The sequence below is a fragment of the Vulpes vulpes genome, chromosome 16, assembly GCF_048418805.1.
Source record: "Vulpes vulpes isolate BD-2025 chromosome 16, VulVul3, whole genome shotgun sequence".
NCBI classification, from domain to species: Eukaryota; Metazoa; Chordata; class Mammalia; order Carnivora; family Canidae; genus Vulpes; species Vulpes vulpes.
This window is the reverse complement of record NC_132795.1, coordinates 16,863,669-16,877,214: the sequence shown is the minus strand read 5'-3', so window position 1 is coordinate 16,877,214 and position 13,546 is coordinate 16,863,669. Positions and strand designations below refer to the sequence as shown.

At 38.8% G+C, this 13,546-nt stretch overlaps 1 protein-coding gene and 1 pseudogene across 2 annotated transcripts in view; both read left to right on the top strand.

The window, feature by feature from the left end:
- The window catches only part of PARD3B (par-3 family cell polarity regulator beta), a 982,784-nt gene that overhangs the window by 841,074 nt on the left and 128,164 nt on the right, over positions 1-13,546 (top strand). The gene's annotated exons all lie outside the window — the stretch shown is intronic.
- Positions 4,059-5,261, top strand: LOC112922846 (small ribosomal subunit protein uS2-like; annotated as a pseudogene).

Sequence of the window (13,546 nt, the reverse complement as noted above, 5' to 3'; positions counted from 1 at the left end):
CTTTTTAAAGTCTATTAACCAAGAATTTTGGGTCAGCCCCAGTGGCTCAGTGGTTTAGCGCCACCTTCAGCCCAGGTGGGATCCTGGAGACCCGGGATCGGGTCCCATGTCGGGCTCCCTGCATGGAGCCTGCTTCTCCCTTTGCCTGTGCCTCTCTCTCTCTATGTCTCTCATGCATAAATAAATAAAATCTTAAAAAAAAAAAAAGAATTTTGTATGATTCATTTTTTTTACCTCTGTGAATGAATGTTATGCTTTCTCCTCTCCCTTTAGTACCTTTATTACTCAAAAGATTATAATATACATTCTTGATTTATTGTATTTCAAAATAAATTCGTACTTTTGTCATTTCCTAAACAATGCATAGAATTTGGAATACTTTAACTACATTTAATCCCTCCTGCTTTTTAGGCTATGTTTTCATGTATTTTAAGTATACATATGCTTTGAGCTGAAAGCATGCTGTAATTATTATTCTATATGGTAACTAGTTGGGTTTTTTTTTTAAGATTTTATTTATTTATTTGAGAAAAAGAGAGAGCAGAGGAAGGGAGGGGCAGAAACAGGGGGAAGGAAAGAATCTCAAGAAGAGTCCAAGCTGACTGTGGAGCCTGACATAGGGCTCAGTCTCACAACCCTGAGATCATGATCTGAACCAAGTCAAATGCTCAACCTACTGAGGTGAGCCACCCAAGCACCCACTGTTTATTTTAACTGTTTCTGTTGTTCTTTATTTCTTCCTGAATGTTTTGCTTCTATCTGGAATATTACTCCTTTTACCTTTTATAATTTCCCTAGTATTTATTGTAGCAAATCCTCTGTTTTTATTTTTTATAATTTTATCCTTTTTTTGAGGATATTTTCTCTGGGTATGTAGTTATCAGATCTTTTTCTTCTTTTAATATTTAAAAAATATAATCCCGTTGTTTTCTGGCTTTCAGTGTTTTCTCCAAAGTCCATTGTCAGTTATTCCCTTGAAGAAAATGTATCTGTTTGTCTTCAATTGCTTTAAACTTTTCTCTGTCTTTGCTTTTCAACAGTTTCACTACAATGTACCTATGTGTGTGCATGTGCATATGTGTTGCTGTATTTAAAACTGAGTAAGCAGGCACCTAGGTAGCTCAGTGGTTGAGCATCTGCCTTCAGCTCAGGTCGTGATCCCAGGATCCTGGAGTTGAGTTCCTCATCAGGCTCCCCACAGGGAGTCTGCCTCTCCCTCTGCCTATGTCTCTACCTCTCTCAGTGTATCTCTCATGAATAAATAAAATCATAATAAATAAATAAAATAATTTTTATTTATCAAAATAAATATCAAAATACTTATCTAAATAAATTGGGTAAGGGTTTGTAGACCTTCTTAAATCTGTTTTTCATCAATTTTGGAAAATTCTCAGACAATATCTCTTCACATTTTGTTTTGTACCATTCTCTTTTTTTGGTACTCTAATAATGCAAAAATATTAGATCTTTTTGTACAGGTACATGTTTCTTGGTTCTGTGCTTTTTTTTTTTTAAGCTGTGATTGTTTGGTTATTTTTAAATGCTTTGTCTTCCGATGTATTAATTTTTCCTTTAGCTGTGTCATCTTCTATTAAACCCATTTATTGAGCTCTTAACTTTAGTTATGGTGATTTTCAGTTTTAGTGTGTCCATTTGATTTACCCTGAGATTATACTTCTGTGATTAACAGAAGTCATCTTTTTCTTGAACATATTTAATTATAGTTATTTTGAGAACCATATATAATAATGTAAATATCTGGATTAGCTTTGAGTCTATTTACATGATTTGATTTTCCACCTTGTTTTTAGGCCTTTGGTCCTATCTCCTGGTATGCATTGATTGAATGCTAGACTTAGTGCTTAAAAATTGTAGAAATAATCTCAGGCTGATGTTATCTTTTTCCAGAGAGGGTTTACTTTGCTTTTTGACAGGCAAATTAGGGTTATATTGATTTATTCTAGTCTTAGATATAGAAGAGTGGAAGCTGGGTTTCAGTTGTTGTAAGGGATAGTCTATTTGTAGTCTATTTATCTTGACTCCTGGGGTATAGCTTTTCTATATTCCTAACCGTACATCTGAATTGTTTACTAGACTCTTCTTTGTTAGCAGACCATGGACTCTAATTTCTATCTTGCCAATCCTATGAGAATGTCAAAATCTCTTCTCAGTCTCCAAGTCTCTTAGCCTTTAAGCTCTGCTCATTTTATTTAGCATCTGAATCTGTACCACTTACGAATTAGCAAAAGACTTGCAGGGAAAAGTGCCACAGAATATTAGGCTCATTCAATCTACTTATCTACTTTTTCAGAATCATTCTTGATCCCTCAGGTTCTGGCTCCTTTAACTCTCTAAAGCTTTCAAGCAGGTTTTTAATTTTTTTTTCCATGTCTGTCCAGTTATTCCCGTTCTTCTCACAAAAGTGAGAATGCAGCAAAGTCTTCCACCATTACCAAAAATGAAACTCCCTTATCCATTTTTAATCCAAAAGGTTAATATCATAATAATGTAAATTTATAGTTAATAGACTTTGTTATTAATGGGCTAAAAGAACAAATACATATGAAAGCCATATGTACAGGACCTAGTACATGGTAGGTACTCATAGTAGGCACTCTAAATGATTTTAGATTTGAATTTAAATACATACTGATTTTGGAGAAGGTATTGAAGAGATTGGTCATTAGCATTCAGTTTTTTTCATGTTGGTCTTTCTTTTTGAGGCCCCACAGTACAGCAATCACTCTATGCTCTTGAGCATTGGTCTCATGAGCCTTTATATCAGTATCATTTCCAGAAGTTATCTCTCTCTACCATGCTCTCACTCAGAGACCCTGGAGGCCATCCTCGCCATTTTGGTGAACAAGAGGGAGGACAGATTTGTTTTCTCTCATAGTTCATGTCTCAGTGTTGTTCCATAAAGAATAGCTAATCTTATGGTGCTCCACTTCTATCACAGCTTCTACTTGCTGCCGCTTTCTTCCTGCCTTTTTCTTCTGGCAGTGAGGCCAGTGTTGGTGAAAGCTGGCAAGTATCTTGAAAACCGGTTTATCTGGGTACTTATATGCATGAAAACTAAGAAATGCCAAGAAAAAGAAATAGAACTAGATCTAAGTATTTTAGAAATTTGGGATATTACAGTATCAAAAGGCTCATATGTGCATAATTCCAGTCTCAAGTCTGGAAAACAGCTTTCACAAGTGTATATGATTTCCAAGTCTCAAAACTAACTCACTGGAAAACAAGAAATGTAAAGCAGTAGACTTCAGTCATAATTTTCAGATCATTTGAGTCTATGTGCAGTTTTGAAGAGGCTCGGTTCATAAACTTCCTTTTGGGTCATTTTTTTTTCTGTGGGAGAATTTCTCCAAACTTTGCTATATCAAATAAAGTATGTCCAGCATCTGTTCAGGTATGAGCTTTAGGCTCTAGAAGCATAATATTTAGGATGATTTTCAAGACTAAGGATGATGAAAGTGATGGTACCTTAACATAGTATTCATTGGACACTTAATATATCGTCAGTATTAAGACATTATATATATATATATATATGTATATATATGAAATATATATATATATTATGTTGCCTCTTGAGCAATGTTTAAATGTCTATTACTTCTCTTGAGATTATTATCTAAGTGTTTTCAAAGCATAGAATTTGAAGTTCCTAAGTGTGAATCTTAATTCGACCACTCAGTGGTCCTTGGCCATAGTATGTAACATCTTTGAGCCTCTCTTCACCTCTAGGGTGAAAATGATACCATATCTCAAAGGATTTTTGGACATGTAAAGAGTTGATGCATGTCAAACCTGTAGCACAGTGGCCTTGTATTGAGTGCTCATTTTAGTCATGTTTTTCCCTCATTTTTCTACCACTGTTTGTTAAGATGCCCTCTCTTTCACTACATCAGTCAGGCGAAGAAGTAGAGAATAGAGATATCTAAAAATATAAGAAAAAGGGATTACAGGAACCATTGATGATATGTCCTGAACCTGTTTAGCTCCAGGCCAGGGCTTAGGAAACATGGTTCTTTAACACTCATGTAAGTTCCATAAAATTTACTTTTTAATAGATCCTCATTCAACCTGGGGAGGGGTCCCTATCACATGGTTTTGCATTCCCATCATAACTTAAAGGGAAACTTTCAAAATGTCCAGAGCCCTTGATACCCTGCAAATGAAGGAAGAGGATGTCCTCAAATTCCTTGCAGCAGGAATCCACTTAGGAGGCACCAACATTGACTTCCAAATGGAACAGTACATATACAAAAGGAAGAGTCTACATCATAAATCTGAAGAGAGGGGATCCCTAGGTGGCTCAGCAGTTTAGTGCCTGTCTTCGGCCCAGGGCATGATCCTGGAGACCCGGGATCAAGTCCCACATCGGGCTCCCTGAATGGAGCCTGCTTCTCCTCTGTGTTTCTGCCTCTCTCTCTCTGTCTCTCATGAGTGAATAAATAAAATCTTTTAAATAAATAAATAAATAAGTAAATAAATAAATAAATAAATAAATAAATAAATAAATAAATAAATTTGAAGGGAACCTGGGAGAAACTTCTGCTGGCAGCTCATGCTGTTGTTGCCATCAGCTCAGCTCATGTCGATGCCATATCATTCATTCCCTGGCCAGGAATACTGGCCAGTGAGCTATGCCAAAGTTCACTGCTGCTTCCAGAGCCACTCGTATTGTTGTCTGCTTCTTTCCTGGAAACTTCACTAACCAGATCCAGGCAGCCTTCTGGGAGCTGAGACTTCTGGTGGTTAATAATCCCAGGGCTGATCACCAGCTCTCACAGAGGCATCTTATGTTAACCTGTCATTGCTCTGTGTAATAGACTCTCCCCTGCACCATGTGGACATTGCCATCTCCTGCAACAGGGGAGCTCACTCAGTGAGTCTGGTGTGGTGGATGATGGCCCGGGAAGTTCTATGCATGCATGGCACCATTTCCTGTGAACACCCATGGGAGGCCATGTCTGATCTCTAGTTCTACAGAGATCCTGAAGAGATTGGAGAGGAAGATCAGGCCACTGCTGAAATGGCCATGACCAAGGAGGAATTTCAGGGTGAATGGACTGCTCCAGCTCGAGTTCACTCAAAGTCGCAGACTGGTCTGAAGGCATTCAGGTGCTCTCTGTGCCTATTCAGTAGTTTCCTACTGAAGACTAGAGCACTCAGTCTGCCACTGAAGCCTGGTCTGTAGCTCCCACTGCTCAGGCCACTGTGAGTGGGTAGGAACAGCCACTGAGTGGTCTTAAGTTTCTCTTCTACAAAGACAAACAAAATGGAAATAAGATTGATGGAAAATAAACAGTTTCTAAGAAAAAAAATCCCCATTCATTCAACAAATATTTGTTGAGTGAAATTTGGACAAAGTCCTTACTGTCATGGAAGTTAAGATCTACTAGAAGAGACAAATATTAAATACTTAATTATAAGTACTACTAAGGAGAGGCACAGTGTGCTATAAACATATTTGACATTGTGAAGGATCAAGGAAGGATTAAATGAGAAAGTGACATTTAAGTTGAGACAAGAAGAATGAGTAGTTAAGAGTAGTTTGGTGGTGAAAGGGGAATGAAAGACATTTCAGACAAAAGAGCAGCATGGGGAGAAAATCCTGATGTGAAAAGGAACTTGGCATATGTGAAGAAGTGAAGAAGTTTCTCTTATGGACACCAGGTAGAGAACAAAGAGGCTTAGTAATCGGGTGAGTTAATCAGTCAGCATGGCACCTTTCCTTCATTGGACCAAGAGGTATGTCCTCGTGCAGGTCACAGTGCAGGTTCCCATTTTCTTCATCACATGTCAGGGCACCCATCACTTTCAGCCTATTCAGGAACATGCATCCTAACCCCCAAAGACCTAACCCATTTCCCACCCATCACTTATTCTCAGGGCTATGAGATGCCTTATTAATCTGATATATGTATGCTTCTGCGGTTAAAGATAAACTTTTAAGCATCCAAGGTAATAATTCTCAAACATGAGCTTGCAGAATCATCTGGAAGTCTTGTTAAATCACAGAGCTCCTGACTTAGTAGGTCTGAGATGGAACCCTAAAATTGATGTGTCTAACAAGCTGCCTGTGGCACTGATGCTGCTGGCTTCCATACCAGGTTAAGGCACTAGGTTAAGGTGTCTTCCTTCTTTCCATAATTTGACGGTTGCCTTTAGTTCCTTAACACAAAGAAAAATGTTCAGGGAGTTTTTGAAGGGAGCATACTAAAATCAAAACTAAACTCTGTGAGTGACTGCTACATTTGCCTAATTGGACTGTACCTTTTTGTTAGCAAGACTGACTTAAGAACTGCATTCCCAATATTTAGCACATAGTAGGTACCCAATACATGTTTATTAAATGAATTGATGATCAGTGAAGGAATCACAGAATCGATGTAGCTTAGTGTATTTTATACATTAATTTTTGGAAAGCTCTGATAATTCCTTTCAGCCTGAAAGGTCTTCTAGGAGGATAAATTGTTATTCTCTTGGAATCCAGCCTCAGAAATTGCAGAGTCAAGATATGCTTGTATTTTAAGTACTTACTTGGATTAAAAACTGAATTGCTAACAAGATTACAAAATGCCAAGTTTGCTGAAACTCAAATTGTTTATGCGCATGTTTGGTTCTTAGTTCTTTCGTCAATCAGTACATTTCTGTTTCTAATTACAGTCAATGTTTGTTTAGTTTTTTTTTTTTTTTGACACCTGCACATGAATTCTCAGTCAAAACCGCTTCAGCAATTTGCACAGGTATGATATAAGTAAAACGAGGCTCATAATCATCATGTGTCACCTACCCTACGTGTCTAATGAATTCAGAGGTGTTGTACCTCAATTCACATTGTGATTCAGAAAACGGTCTGCTATTTTTCCCATTTTCACTCCCACAGTGTTGTAAAACATTTTTAATGAACACTCTAACAATTTTCCTCATTCCAGGAGCATGGAGTTTTAATAGATGATGCAACATAATTTTCATTTGTGATTCCTCATTTATGCCTATCCTTGGGATCTCTGTATTTGGATACTAGAAAAAGAAAAATGCCCAGGATTACTATAATTCTCCAAAATATAATGTCTATTACTACCACCAGTCAAATCAATTACAGACTCATAGTCTAGTCCCTGAAGTTTGGAGGTGGTTTTGACGGGGGCTAGCCATCAAATCTGAAATATGACCCAAGCACTAGATCATGGGTGAAAGCCTTCCATGTGCCATGATGAACCATCCTGAACAATCCTGCACCCAGTTTTTAACTTGGACCTTGACCCTGGCTGACACCTGTAAAATTGCAAGTAATTTCTCTGTGGGCTCTAATAACCAGAGGCCTACTCAGAGAAAAAGTCATTTCAGCATCAGCTGACAATTATTTTTTTGCCCTGAATGTCCCTCCCTGCCCTCTTATTTGGTTTGAACTGACTCACCTAATTGGGGTCAACCACTGAAAAAGGATGTGCTGCTGTATTTGTTGTTTCTGAATGCCCAGTGCTAAAGAATGTCTTGGGGATGACATTTCTTATTTTTCTTAGAACATAAAGGTTGGAGAATTTGAACAATGGATGCAAAATATCATTGCAAGTGTGCCGTCAGTAAGGACAACTCAACTGATATGGGAATATTCTCACACCTGCATCACCTTTGGGCATCCAGAGTAGTTGTGGCCTGGCCAGGCAGTGCTTTCCAGCCCTTCGACAGGCAGCAGAATGATGTCAGTGTTAACATTTTAGTGCACATTAATTCTTAAAAAAAAAAAAAAAAACCTGTCATTTAATTTAAGTGCTTATATGCATATGGTTAATTAAGAAGCCAAAATTGGCTATAAGCTTGGTGAGCTCTAAGAACAGGGAGAGAGAGATCATTACGCTTCTGCTCATGGTTTAGCTATTTGTGAACCAGCTGATAATGTGCAAAATTAAGATTTCGTAAGTGGCATTTTAAATGAATGGTTAATGGCTGAAGATTAATTAAACAGTCAGAGTTGCTGAAGAAAAGCTGTTAAAAAATTATGTTTATAGGCCAGTCACTTGCATGCTGAACTGAAATCCTGATAGATTGTGGCCTTTCTGCTTACCAAGAGAGCATTTTAACAAAGCAGGCCTCCTGAAGTAGGAAAGCCCACCCCTCTCACACACCAGGCAGCCACGGCAGCAGCCTCAGGGATGGTCCTTTGGAATAAAAGCTGCCAAGGAGGACAACAGGACTAGAAAAGTGTTATATTGAGGGGTCTTCACTAAAACCTTCATCCCAGGTAGCCAGGCATATTTTATTTTTCTATGAGTTGCTTAGTTCTGAGTTAGAGTATGTAGAACCCATGGGGGTTTTAAGAAGCTACTCTAATTCTGTAAGAGAGGTAAAGAATTGCCATATATTGTTCTCAGCCTGTAGTGGGTACTTCTTTAAGTCTGCAACTGCTAGCCCTTGTGGAAGTAGAAAAATGGGTTTTGTACCTCCAGCTCTCCACATGGGTTCTTTGGGGAAAGATTTACTTTGTGCATAGGAGGCATTGTAAAAATATTTTTGGAATTCATTTGTCATAGCTTTACTCTACAAATACTGGATAAATAAATGAATGACCTACCTCAAAGTTGAGTATAGGAGAATATCAGAGACTTTTTTATAAATGCCATCCCATCTGTGCAATTAAATAGTCACCCTACTCTTCTGCACCAGGTATCCATGTGTGCCTATGCAATGATAGTGTCCTAGCCTCCCAGGACCTGGTCCTAGGGACCATATAGTCTAATGGAGGAGACACAGACATGTCAACAAGTAAATCACAGCCACACTAAGTACAGTCAGAGTGGTAAAGGAGGAATCTCACTGGGGGTTGGGGGAACAGACAGCAGTGTATTTTCCTTTAATTTGGAAAGGAAATTAATTCTACCTTTAAAAAAAAAAAAAGAAACACTAACATTAAAATGTAATTTTTCTTTTTGAGTTCATTCATTTCAATTCCCTGCTTCCAGGCAGAAGACCCACATCATGCAGGCCAGACAGTTGTGTCTCCTGTTTAAAAGTTCCCTAGAGAAGGAAATCCTACAGCCTCCCTTGGTATCCTGTTCCAGTGTTTAATCACCCTTCCAATCAAGAAGTTAATCCTATTTCCTCTTCTCCAGCCTTCTTTGGCTTGGTGGAACCTGTAGAACACCCAGGAGACCCCCTGGAAGCCTTGAGAAGTTAATTAGTCGACACCGGGCTGCTCTAGGTTCACCGGTGTGCCTTGTAATGGTGAGGCTGTGTACGTGCACAGTTGTAATGGTATGGTTTTGTTAGATCTCTAATAAACCACCATCATTTTCCTCCTGGTCTAAAGACAGAGTAATTTGAAATTTCTGTGTGATTTTAAGAAATGGTTTTATTATAATTACATCTACATATTTACTGAAGTTTGGCCTAATGTCATATAACTCAAAAACCCAATGGTATGTGTTGATAAGTAATAAAATTAAGGATTATTAGTAATAATAGCCAACACTAAATATTACTGACAATTTGCTATGGCTAGACGCTGTACTAATTGCTTTGCATATATCATTTAATGTTGACCAAGTAGTACTATTACTATCCCCGAGGTACAAATGAGGAACCCGAGTTGCAGAGAAGATGAGGGACTGGCCCACTGTCATCAGGGATGGGCCAGGTAGCCTGAACCCAGAGCCTCAACACTTAACCACTGTGCTATGTTTACTGCTGTATTCATTTTTTTTTTTATTGTTTTCTTTCTCCAGAGTTCTATTTCAGTCTGTACTCTTTTTTCTCCCATGTGTATAAAGTCCAACTCTATAAACTTTCCTTGTGGAAGATAATAACACTGTTGAATAATAGTCCCAGGCCAATGACAGTTCTTTCTGCAATTATGGGCAGTTGAGTGGCAAGTCCCTTCTACTTTAAAAAAAAAAAAAAAAAAAAAAGGCAGTAGCGGTTCACTTTAGAAAAGCTGATAATTCAAAGCTTTTCCATTTTCCATTCTGGTGAAAATCGAATTGATGCAAAAGGAAAGAAAACAGGTACTTCTGGGAGAAAACTGGTACCATTGAAAGGATAGGGTAAAAACTTGTTCGCAGATGCCAGAAGCATCTGGGGAGCAGTGATGTCCAATAATTGCAGCTAAAAGCTGCATTAATTGACCAGCGATGGGTTGGAAGCTACCTCCAACCAGGATCCTTAACTCGCTGGTGCTCTTTTCCTAAACAGAGTAAGAAGGGGGAGGTCACCTTCCATGGGGTTCTCCAGACAGAAAGGAAGCAGCTGTGACAGAGACCTATATTTCTACAAAGGAAAAGCTTGGCTTTTCAAAACTGATGTATTCAAATCACCAGGCGATCTTGTTAAAATGCAGATTTTGATTCCAGAGGGCCTAGGTGGGCCTGAGGTTCTGCATTTCTAACAAGCTCCTGGTGACAGTCACCCTGCTGGTCCCGGGATCACACTGTGATCAACTAGGGTGCAGACTAGAAGAAGGCAATGCTTATTTGGTCTTGTTTTTTTTATATCATGCAAAATAAATGTGTGGCAAATCTTTTTAAAACCTTCTAAAGTTTCAGCCGTCATTTCCCCATTTTGGTGAGTTGGCCAAGAAAGCTCATTCCTTTACAAGCCAGCATGTTCTGTGGCTTTGCTCCAGTTCTGTTTCCTGGAAGAGAGAATATGGCTTTCTTTTTGTCTTACTGTCATTGTAAAGGCTACCCTCTGCATCAGTGTCCATGTTTTGACCCTTGTTGCACTCCAAGAAGCCTCTTGCACCTTAGCAACATGCTCTGTCTCCACAGTTGAATGGGCATAAATTTGAATTTCTTTTCTCAAATGCTGTTACAAACCTGCCAAAAAAAGCTTTATCACTACAAATAAGTAATCCACTGTTCCCACCACACCCCATTCAATTAAGAATCTCAGTGGCTCTGTGTATTCCATCATTTGATTTAAAGGCAGTCATATTAAAATAACGTATTATTTGTGGACTGGTAATATTTTAATTAAATATACTATCTCAACTTCTCTGATCAAACATATCATCCTCATTGACTTGCACCCTAAACAAACACAAAAGTTTCTAGAGTATGTCCTTTTAGATGTTTTTGTTTGAATGCCAGTATTTTAGATTAAATTATTTATCCCCTTTTTTGAACAACAACAACAAAAGTTGACACCATTAGAACCATGTTTAACAGTGAAGAGAGAGAAAACAAGAATTTTTTTCTGGGGGTTGAGTTGCATTTCAGTGTATTTATTAATTATGGGAAATGCCACTGAATTATAATAAATGGGAAGATGTTCTCAATTAATGAGATTTTCTTCTCTATGTAGGAAATAGTCAAATCAAGAACAGAATTACTAAGCCCAACCTGATGTCAGGACAGTTGGACAGCTTGACATTAGTTTAGAGCAGCTCTGAGAGAAATATAATGTCAACCACATATTTAATTTTAAATTTTTAGTAGCCTCGTTTTATAATATATTTTATTTAACCAAATATATGCAAAATATAATTTCAACATATGTTCAAAACAGCTATTATAGAACTGTTTTATACTTCTTTTTTCATAGTAAGTCTTCAACATCTGGTGTGTATTTTACACTTTACAACACATCTCAATTTGGACTAGCGGCATTTCAAGTGTTCAATAGCCATGTGTGACTATTGGCTGCCATATTGAAATACCAGAATCTCTTCAGCATACTTCCAATGGTGGCTGATGTTTCACTTTGAAGTTTTCCAAATAGGGAGTCCAGGGTAATGGGAAAACTCTTTCATTTAAGGATAGCACCTATGGCGGAAAACTTTTTCTTATGTTAAACTCAAACCTGCCGCTAGGTAAGAACTACTTTTCCTTCCTTCACAGAGTTTATGGGCTAGAGTAAGAAAAAGACATGTAGGGGTGCCTGGGTGGCTCAGTGGCTGAGCATCTGCCTTTGGCTCAGGTTGTGATCCTGTGGTCCTGGGATCCAGTCCCATATCAAGCTCCCTGCATGGAGCCTGCTTCTCCCTCTGCCTGTGTCTCTGCTTCTCTCTTTGTGTCTCTCATGAATAAATAAATAAAATCTTTTTAAAAAAAGACATGTAAACAATTTTCTCTCCCAGGGAACAGACAAATCAGCCCTGCCTTTTCTGTCTGTAGAAACATGTACCCCAATTTAAGTCTCAGCTGCCACGTAGTGAGGTAACCTCAAAATGGGCTGAGCTAGACAAGGTGCAAATCTAGTCACATCCCAGCTCTGACCTTGTTTTGCCTGGAAGGGAGACAGACCAATGATCCAGCCCAGCCTAAAAGGCTCTACCTGAGACAGGAGGATGGAGCCTGGCCTTCAGACAGGACACGTGGTCCCCATGCATCAAGGTTGGTCACCTGCTAACTCAGGCAGAAGGTAACTAATTACAGCAGTGTAACACTCTCATTTAACTACAATCCTTCCCCCCACCAATAATATTCATTCTAGCCAGGAATAGTGAAGAAAGTGCTTTAGAGCAGAACCTTCTCTTTCCATGAGTTTAACTCTTATTCTTGTTAAACTGATCATCCTCTCAAGATGTCATGTCTCTAGAATTTTATAATGACAGACTTGATCTTCACTTAATTAATACCCATTTTTAATTACAAGCCTTTCTTGCCTACTATTGCTGCTATTTTGTATCTGTGACACATCAATATAGAGTACCATTATTTAGGTGCTTGCTCAAGCTAGAAATTTAGAACCTCCTTGAGGCTTCCATCTCCCTCAGCCCAGGACTGAGGACTCTTTCCCAGGAAGATCCATGGGAATGGGTCTTGGGTAGCCAGTGGTGACCTTGGTTGTCATGTCTGTGCTCTGCATTTCCCCAGTGAGGAAATGCTGTGGGATTCAACATTCCTTACACACTTCTTTTGATCCATTGTGCTTTCCCGTTGACATGCTGCTCTAAGCTGGACAAGGCTCAATCTGGGGTGCTATAGTGGTTGAACTAGGGAACATGATCTTCTGCTCCCAACATGCATTGCCTGTTACTGATGCGTCTCAAAATACAGCTCTCTGTTTGATGCTCTTCTTGTCCCTATCCTCCCAACTTTCTAAGGCCCCCAACTTCAGTTTCATGACCCAAGATCATTGCTCTAATTGACCATAGTGCCATTTCTCTCTGTACCTGTTTTGTTTTGCTTTTTGTTTTTATTTTCCTGGTTAAGCCCTATGTGTTATTCAGGATTTAGCCCAGACATTACTTATTTCCTCAATGAGATCCTGAAGCAGGAACTATATTTTTACTTCTAATCCCAGCATAGTTCCTGAAGCATCTTGTATTCAGTAAATATGCATTGAAAAAGTGAATGAATATAAGTGGCTCTACTCTTGGCTGCATGGCTTTAAGATCATGGAGCTTTCCTGTCACACTCTTGGACTTGCCAGCCTCCTAGGCTTATATGACTTGTCTGGCCTCCTGGTCAGCACGGCCTCCCTCTGATTGTCTCTCCTCTCTGATCTGCTCTGATGTTTGAGTTTCAGTGATCCCACAAGTTTCTCCTGACCCTTGTTTCTCAGGATTGAGGTGGCATATCCTACTTCTGTT